A 9,280-nucleotide genomic window follows, 5' to 3' on the forward strand; every position below is an offset into this window, starting at 1 on the left:
AGAACAGAGCGGCGCCGCAGCGGCCGATCGCACTCCAACGCCCAAGTCAGTGACCGAACCACCAAATACTAAGATCAATAACACTCAAGAACTCTCAAGGAACCGTGCAATGTTCTCTCTCACAGTATGCTCAAGAAGTCGCAAGCGTGAAGAGTATAATCTGAACGTGCGTACCTCAAGAGTTCGTTGGGGAACCCTTAAATACCTGGCCACTTTCTCTCTCCTGGCAGTTACAGACCTGGACACGTGGCTCGCATCCAGTCGTACACGTGCCACCATCTGGAGCCTCCCTGACTTGGGCGCTGCTTCTGACTCTCTTTTGGCTAAGTTACCTATGCATGGTACTGCCCAGTGCATAGCTAACTTGGAGTGCGATCTTTACTAGGATTGGCGAGTTAGGGTGCCTTCGTACACCTTCCCTGTGGTCTCGCCGGCCGCCTTCATAATCTGCACCACCTTCATCTTCGGCGATGTGCTTGCTTCGGCGATCTCCAAGCACTTGGTCGCCTGAGTTTACATCTGGCGACTTCATCTTTACCCGGTGATCGCCGGTTCTGGTATGCTGGAGATCGGAACACGCCAACTTAATAACCGGCGACTTCACGAGCCCCCCGACTTCTTTCCCTTCTGCCAACCTGGCGTCTTGTCAACATGCCGATACTGTAGCTTGATGCCACGTCATCACATCCGACTACCAGGGCGGTACACAAGCCCCTCAGTCTTAAGCGAAGACTTGTCCAGCGAAAAGACTAAAAGAGTCACGTCAATATCGATCTACGTGGCTCTGGCGCAGAATTTCAAGCGGTTGTACTTTCTGCTTTTCTGACGCTCCACCAAACACCTCACCCATCGCTCGACACGTGGCTTCATCAACGGTTACCTTCAGTTAACGTTTGCGCTTCCCAAACCCATTTCGAAAAACCCTTAAACCCATTTTCGCTCCACTGTTCCATCACTTTTCTTCGTATTCTCAAACGCTCCAACTTTCTTCTGCAAAAAAGCTCTCAACGTTCTTCAACTTCCTGAATCACCAACTTCTTCCATCACTCTTCCGATCATCAAAAGGTACTTCCTTTCCTTCTTCTGCTGGTTTTTCCTGCATTTTAACCGATTCGCATCATCCTTTAACTGTCTGGTGCATACGCTGTGGGTTGTCTTTTCCATTTCTCCTTTCTCGTAACTTAGGGCTTCGTCAATCGTTGCAACGAACCTACGTTCGTTCGTTTTTCACCCTTCTCCCATGATCGAGTCAGCCTCTGCGAACCTTGATCATTTTTCCTTTCCTTTGCAGCTTCAACAATGACTCGCTCAAAGATCACCCCAAATCCTCCTCCTTCATCACGAAACCCTTCCTCACAAGCACACGACCCACCGCGAGCACGCGGCGCTTCGTCTTCTCAGGCTGAGAGGCCTGCACCTTCCCGCCCCAACCCGGCCCAGGCTACTCCGCCTGTCACCGGAAGAGCCTCCGTCCCCCCACCAGACTTCAAAAAACTGTATCCCTGGGCCAACTCGACCCTGTTGGGGGAAACATCTTCATGTGAACACTGCTGGGGCAGTTCTGCGATTGACGAAGGGGGATGAGCCTCACCAATCATTCCACAAGGAGCACGACGAGAAGATGACAGTGCTACCTTGCCCCCCTGGCCTGCCAGTTTGCACCGACGACAAGGCGAGCAACAATGGGCCCTTCTGTTTCGTTTACACAACTTTATTCAAGAAGGTGAAACTCAGGTTTCCCTTCATTCGCTTTGAGAGGGAGCTTCTCACCGAGCTCAACATCGCCGCCGCCCAGCTTCATCCCAACAGTTGGGCGTTTGTGCGGGCGTTCCAAGTCATGTGCGACCACCTGGGGTTGCCAGCATCTGTGGATGTCTTCTTGTTTCTTTTTTAAGCCAAGCACCCAGGAGATCGCCTGTGGGTTAGCTTGAACGGGATTGCTGGGAGGTCGATCCTCTCCATCTTCCAGCAATCCTATAAAGACTGGAAGGGCAAGTTTGTCCAGATACGCCCCAACGACAAGGACGCTTCCTTGCTCGACGGTTTCCCCTTGTACTGGGTAAACAAGGGGAACAAAGAGTCCAAAAGCAGCTTCAGGAGACCCAGAAGTCCTGATAGCATGGGCGCTTTGGACAGAGATCTCTGTTTCTTCTGGAAGAGTGTGGCGGACGCCAACATCACCTTCCTCACCACCACACTCATCTGCTTCGAGTTCTTCGAGGACCAACTCGAAGTTCGAATAGGTTAGAACGTTTAAGTTCTTGTTCTAATACTGCTTCTGTTAACTGTTTCTGGGCGTCTTGTGCGTTGTGCGCAAGACTTTGGTTTTATTTTTCTGCACCCTTTATCTGCTTTGCTGCATATTGCCTTATGCATTTATTTTCTCTCTGAACTAACCCATGCATTTTTGCTCTATGCAGATAATATGTTGGGCCAGGGCAAGCTCGCTGAACTGAGGGCGCTCACCCGAACCCACGGGTTTGCATCGGGTTCACAAACCGTGCCAAACTCGGTGGTGGAGATCGCCGCCGCACAGGGCCGATCGCCACCCAAGGGCCCCTCACCTCCCGATGTCCAACCCGCCACTCAACGCAAGAAGCTTGTCCTCAGAAAACCCAAGAGGAAAGCTCCCCAAGTAGTCCACGAGGAGGAGGAGGAAGACGACGAGGCCACTGAAGATGGCCTTGTTACGAAGAGGATGAGGGTGGCACCTTCTTCACCACCTGCTCCACCCCCTCTTCCGACATCAACACCGCCATCCACGCCTGCTCCACCTCCAACATTGCCTCCTCCGCCAGCTCCTGCCTCACCAGTCCAAGCAATTCCATTGGCAACTGCGCCACCTGCGGTTGAGGCCCCCGAGCCAAACTTCATGGAGGATCCCCCAAGCGCCTCCACGCCTTGTGCAACAGCTGGAGGGGGTCCTCCTTCAAATGCCTCAGCCGCAGACGTTGCTCCAATCAGGGATGAGGTTGCCCATACCTCTCCAATTCTGATTACTGAATCCCCGACGTCGCCACCGCGCCAAGAAGCACCTGCTGAGCAACCAACTAAAGAAGGTGGCGGCGAGAGCCAACAACAGGCCCACCCGGTGCCTCCACCAGCAAGCCTCTCTCTCGAGGTCACAAGGATGTGGGAGCCTTTCTCGGCCAAACTGAAGATGATGGCAGAGGACTTCCCCACCATTATATCTAGAGCTGTGGAGAGCTCCACCAGGAAGCTCCAGGATGACCTCTTCAACCTTCGAACTGAGAATAGCACTATGAGGGTTGAGGTGGAGAAGTTGTCCTTCAATTTGAAACTCGCGGAGATTGAACACTCCCGAGTAGAAGATGCGATGAGCACCGAGCTCCGGTTGGCGCGCAAGGAGGCCACCGATCTACACCACAAGGTGCAGCTTCTGGCTCAAGAGAAGATTGACCTGGAAAGCAAGATTGTACCTTATCACGTTAGGGTGGCTGACCTAGAGGCCTTAATAAAAACTGACGCCGCCAAGGTGAAGAAACTGGAGCAGAGGTCAGCTGATCGAGAGATCTTCCTGGGAAAGGTGGAAAAAGAAAGGGACGACACCATGGCGAAACTTGCTGAAGCCAACACAGAGAAGGGGAAAATCGCTGCTGAATTGGGCCAAGTGCAAGCAGAATCCAAGAAGGTTGCTGAAGACCTTCTTCAAGCTCAAGGAACCATTGAACAACTCAAGAAGCAAGCTGAAGAGCTGGAGCAGCAGAACAAGGGGCTGAAGGAACAAACTGAAGAACTCAAGAAACAGATTGAAGAGCTTAATCTGAGTTCTGCCCAAATTCTGGCTGCTGGATTCGAGGCTGCACGGGAACAGTTCGCCTGCTTGTTCCCCGATCTGGATCTCAGCATGGTGTCCCTTAACAATGAGGTGGTGGATGGGAAAGTGGTTCCCGCTGAAGACTGATCAATTTCCCCTCATCCACCACCTTTATGCTTTTTCTTTGTATGTAATTGTAATAAACTTCATATTTTCCTGTATATGTGTTTTTGAACTGATACTTATTTCAATGGCAAAGTCTGTGTATTTCCTCTTATGACTTCTTTAACTGTTTTAACTTTCCTTGCGCGATTTACTTCAGAGAAATGACTTAGTAATTTCATAAGCGCAATCATACACTTAACTGCTTCGAGCCACTTCAACTTCAAATAATAATCACTTTAACAACTCGTAATCTTAAGGCAATTAACCTTAGCGTAAAATTACTCTTCAAGCAACGAACTTTAACTCAACTACTGGCTTAAAACATCGCTTCACCCGATCTTCTTCATCAAAACGGGTTTTTAACTTTCTCGCCACTGTTTGAACTCTTTCTGGTCGCCCGAGACTCTTGGCGATATCAGCTTCTTTCTGGCTTCATACCTTGGCCATTGTTCTTTATCTGGGGTAGAGGCGCCTTTCGGATCCTTCTCTATCTTCCTGATCTTCAGAACAAAAGACCGGGTGGCTAGGCGCTCTCTTCGAACCTTCCTTAGCCACCTTCCAAACTTCTTCCACCCTTTACACCATACCCGAACTCGTTCGAGACGAGAAGGATTTTATCTTGCCTGAACTCGCTCGTAGGCGAGAAGGTCTTTAACTCGTCTGAACTCGCTCGTAGGCGAGAAGGTCTTTAACTCGTCTGAACTCGCTCATGGGCGAGAAGGTCTTTAAATCGTGCCTCTACATTGCCCCAGGGGTTACATCTCCTCCCTCCCAGAAACACTGAGGACTTTTCACTGGTGCCTCTACATTGCTCCAGGGGTTACATCTTCTCGCCCCCAGAAACACTGAGGACTTTTCACTGGTGCCTCTACATTGCCCCAGGGGTTACATCTTCTCGCCCCCAGAAACACTGAGGACTTTTCGCTCTTCCTCGCCTGCACTCGCTCGACGGCGAGGAGGTCTTTAACTCGCCTCAGGACGCGCGAGGGCGTTGAGGTCTTTTAACTGGTGCCTCCGATCGCCGAAAGACGATGAGGACTTTGACTTTAACTTGCGCCTCCGATCGCCGAAAGACGATGAGGACTTAAAACTTTAACTGATGCCTCCGATCGCCGAAAAACGATGAGGACTTAAAACTTTAACTGATGCCTCCGATCGCCGAAAAACGATGATGACTTAAAACTTTAACTGATGCCTCCGATCGCCGAAAAACGATGAGGACTTAAAACCTTTTAGAAAGCATGCAATATATCTTTAACTTGCCTTAAGTCACGTATAAGTGACAAGGTCTTTCTTCAAAACTTTCTAAAAACAACAGGCATGCAATCTGAAACAACTTAAACTTTTTGAAAACTTCTCTTTATTGGGTGGCCTCGTTAAAAACCCTCCTTAGGGAAAAAAGAGTGCCCCCTTCAAACTGTTTTAACAGAGACATTGCAATGTAACTTCGTGTTTATCTTTACTTACAAAGTTCTCAACTGTAATATAACTTGAGGTGCGTAGCGTTCCAAGTGCGAGGAATCGCCCCTCCTTCCAATGTCTCTAAGCGGTAGGCGCCGTTCCCGAGCGCCTCGGTTATTCTGAACGGCCCCGTCCACTTGGGCGACAGTTTATTCTCCATCTCGTACTGGTGGGCTTTCCTCATCACGAGGTCGCCTTCTCTAAACTGTCTTGGCATCACCTTCGAGTTGTATCTTCATTCAATCCTTCTCTTCACCGCCTCAGCTTTCAATCTCGCCTCTTCCCTGACCTCATCCAGTAGATCCAGGTTCAGCCTTCTCTCTTCATTCGAGTCTTCCTCTACAAAGTTCTGGAATCTCGACGAGCTTTCCTGGATCTCTACTGGAATCATTGCATCACACCCATAGACCAAGCTGAACGGGGTCTCATGGGTTCCTGACTGCTCGGTGGTGTGGTACGCCCAGACTATACGGGGTACCTCCTCAGCCCAGCTTCCTTTGGCTTTCTCTAGCCTTCTCTTCAAACCTCTTAGCAACACCCGATTAGCTGACTCTACTTGGCCATTTGTCTGAGGGTGCTCGACGGATGCAAACACTTGTTGAATTCCCACCCCTTCGCAAAGCTTCTTCAACAGGTGGCTTGCAAACTGAGTCCCATTGTCCGACACCAGGCGCTTAGGCACACCAAACCGGCACACAATGTTCTTCCATGTTCTTCCACACGAAACCTTCGATCTTGTGTGCGGTGATCTGGGCCACTGGTTCTGCTTCGATCCACTTGGTGAAATACTCAATCGCCACCACCAAGTACTTCATCTGCCTGATCCCCAGCAGGAATGGTCCCAGGATGTCGATTCCCCAAGTATGAAACGGCCAAGGGCTGTAGATCGACTTCAACTCCTCGGGAGGCGCCTTGTGCTAATCGGCGTGCTGTTGGCATTGTTTGCAACACTGCGCATACTTCTTGCAGTCTTCTCTCATCGATGGCCAGTAGTATCCTGCACGGAGAGTTCTTGCGGCCAGAGCTCGACCCCCGACGTGGCTTCCGCATATCCCTTCGTGGAGCTCTGCCATGATTCTCGTGCATTTCTCGCCATGCACACATTCCAGGAGTGGATGAGTGAACCCAAACCTGTACAGATCGCCATCAATCAATGTGTACTTGCTAGAATTTTTCTTTACCTTCATAGCCTCTGTCGGATCCAGCGGGAGAAGGCCATCTGCCAGGCACCGCTTGTACTGTGTTATCCAGGTGTCTGGCTCATGGGTAGCGCAAACCTGTGTCATGTTCACCTTCTCTCCTCGACATGCTCTAATTCTCGGCGATCTCAAAGTTTCTTGCGTCAGGGACTTATGACTTCTCGCTGCTTTCTCCGTCGACTTGCTTATCTGAAGAACCAGGTGATCTGCTACAAATGCTCTCGGCGTCTTCAGAGTTTCTTGAATCACCGTCCTCTGCCTACCCCCCTTGCCTGAACTGGCGAGCTTAGCTAGCAAGTCAGCTCGGGCATTCTGCTCTCTGGGCACATGCACTACATCAAAGGAGGCAAAGGAACTCTTCAATTCATCCACATACTCCAGGTAAGCCGCCATTTGTGGATCTTTAGCCTGGAACTCGCCTGTTACTTGCCCTGTGACTAGCAGCGAGTCACTCTTAGCCATTAACACCCTGTCTCCCATCTCTTTGGCCAGCAAAATCCCGGCGATCAGCGCCTTATATTCTGCTTGATTGTTACTGGCTTTGAAGGCAAATCTCAAAGATTGTTCGATCAGCACGCCGTTGGGTCCTTCCAAAATGACTCCAGCACCGCTACCCTGCTGGTTCGACGATCCATCCACTGAAAGCACCCAACGGAAGTCGTCCCCTTCAACTCGTGTCGCCTCGGATGAGAGCTCGACCACGAAATCCGTAAAGATTTGCCCCTTGATCGGGCCTCGGGGCTCATATTTAATATCAAACTCTGACAATTCTACTGCCCACTTCACCATCCTTCCCGCAACGTCAGGCTTCTTCAAGACCTTCTGGAGGGGCAGGTCAGTCATCACCAGTATGGTGAAGCTATGGAAATAGTGGCGCAACCTCCTCGCCGAAAATACCACAGCCAGCGCAGCCTTTTCTAGGGCCTGATATCTCGTTTCGGGGCCCTGCATCACCTTACTAACAAAATAAATAGGCTTCTGAGCCTGATCTTGATCCTGGGCGAGCACCGCACTCACCGCCCTCTCAGTTACAGCAAAATACAACCTGAGAGGGGTTCCCACCAGCGGTTTGCACAAAACCGGCGGGCTCGCCAGATACTCCTTCAGCTTGACGAAGGCTTCCTCGCACTCCTTCGTCCAAGCAAACTTGTTATTGCGCCTCAAACACTGAAAATAGGGATGGCCCTTTTCTCCGCTAGCTGACACGAAGCGAGACAGGGCTGCCATCCGACCTGTTAGCTGTTGAACTTCCTTCACCGTAGCTGGGCTCCTCATCGCCAAGATGGCGGCACACTTATCAGGGTTGGCCTCTATGCCTCTTTCAGTCAAGAGGAAACCCAAAAACTTTCCAGCCTCCACGCCGAAAATGCATTTCTCTGGATTCAGCTTCAACTTGAACTTGGCGATCGTCGTGAACAATTCCTCCAAGTCTGCAACGTGCTTGCTTTTTTCTGGCGAGGTCACGACCATGTCATCAACGTACGCTTGCACGTTCCTTCCCAGCATCGGTGCAAGTACTCGATCCATCAACCTCTGGTACGTGGCCCCCGCGTTCTTCAGCCCAAACGGCATCACCTTGTAGCAGTAGCACGATCTCTCCGTCATGAAGGCTGTCTTCTCTTCATCCATGGGATGCATCTTGATCAGATTATACCCCGAGAAGGCATCCAGGAAGCTCAACAACTTACACCCTGCAGCACTATCTACCAGGGCGTCTATGCTTGGTAAAGGATATGAATCCTTTGGGCAAGCCTTGTTCAGGTTAGTGAAATCGACGCACATGCGCCATTTCCCATTACTCTTCTTCACCAGCACGACATTTGCCAGCCATTCAGGGTACTGGACCTCCCTGATGTGGCCTGCAGCGAGGAGTTTCTGTGTTTCGTCGCTGATCGCCTGCCTCCTCTCCTCGTTGAACTTCCTTCTTCTTTGTCTCACTGGTCTCACCAAGTTGTCCATCGCCAGATGATGGCACAAGAAGTCGGGATCGATCCCGGGCATGTCCAGATGTCGCTCAATCACATTGGCGATCTGGTCCTGGAGCTCAACCTCCAGGGATCTTCCCAGCTTGAAGATCTTTCCCCCGATTTCTCTCTCGAGCCACTGCTCGACGGGTTTTGGTCTGGTTTCCCTGGCGATGACCGCCCTGGCGATTCCCAGTTCTCTCGCTTCCTCAGGGCGATTCCTTGCCTCTTCCTCCTCCAGACCGGCGTTCCCCTCCCCCAGCTCAGCGTCCACCATCTCCACGTCCCTTCCGGCGGTCTCTTCTGTTACCGTCGATCTGGGCTTCACACCAGGAGGCGGGGTGGTTATTACGTAACTCACCGATCTCTTGTTTTTCAGGCTATTCTCATAGCACTTCTTCGCTTCCTTCTGATCGGATTTGATGGTGATAACCACCCCCTCCATGGACGACAACTTCACCTTCATGTGCCGGGTCGACGGTATGGCACCTATCCTGTTGAGCGTGGGTCTTCCCAACAGGATGTTGTATGCTGAAGGAGCGTTTACAACAAGATATTTGATTTTTTCCGTTCTTGAACCCGCCACATCTGTAAACGTTGTCCTCAATTCTATGTACCCCCTGACCTCCACCTGGTCACCAGCGAAACCATACAAACACCCTCCATAGGGCCTCAGCTGGTCAAGGGGCAGCTCCAACTGCGTGAAAGTCGAC

This window comes from Phaseolus vulgaris, chromosome 1 (assembly GCF_000499845.2).
Source record: "Phaseolus vulgaris cultivar G19833 chromosome 1, P. vulgaris v2.0, whole genome shotgun sequence".
Taxonomy (NCBI): domain Eukaryota; kingdom Viridiplantae; phylum Streptophyta; class Magnoliopsida; order Fabales; family Fabaceae; genus Phaseolus; species Phaseolus vulgaris.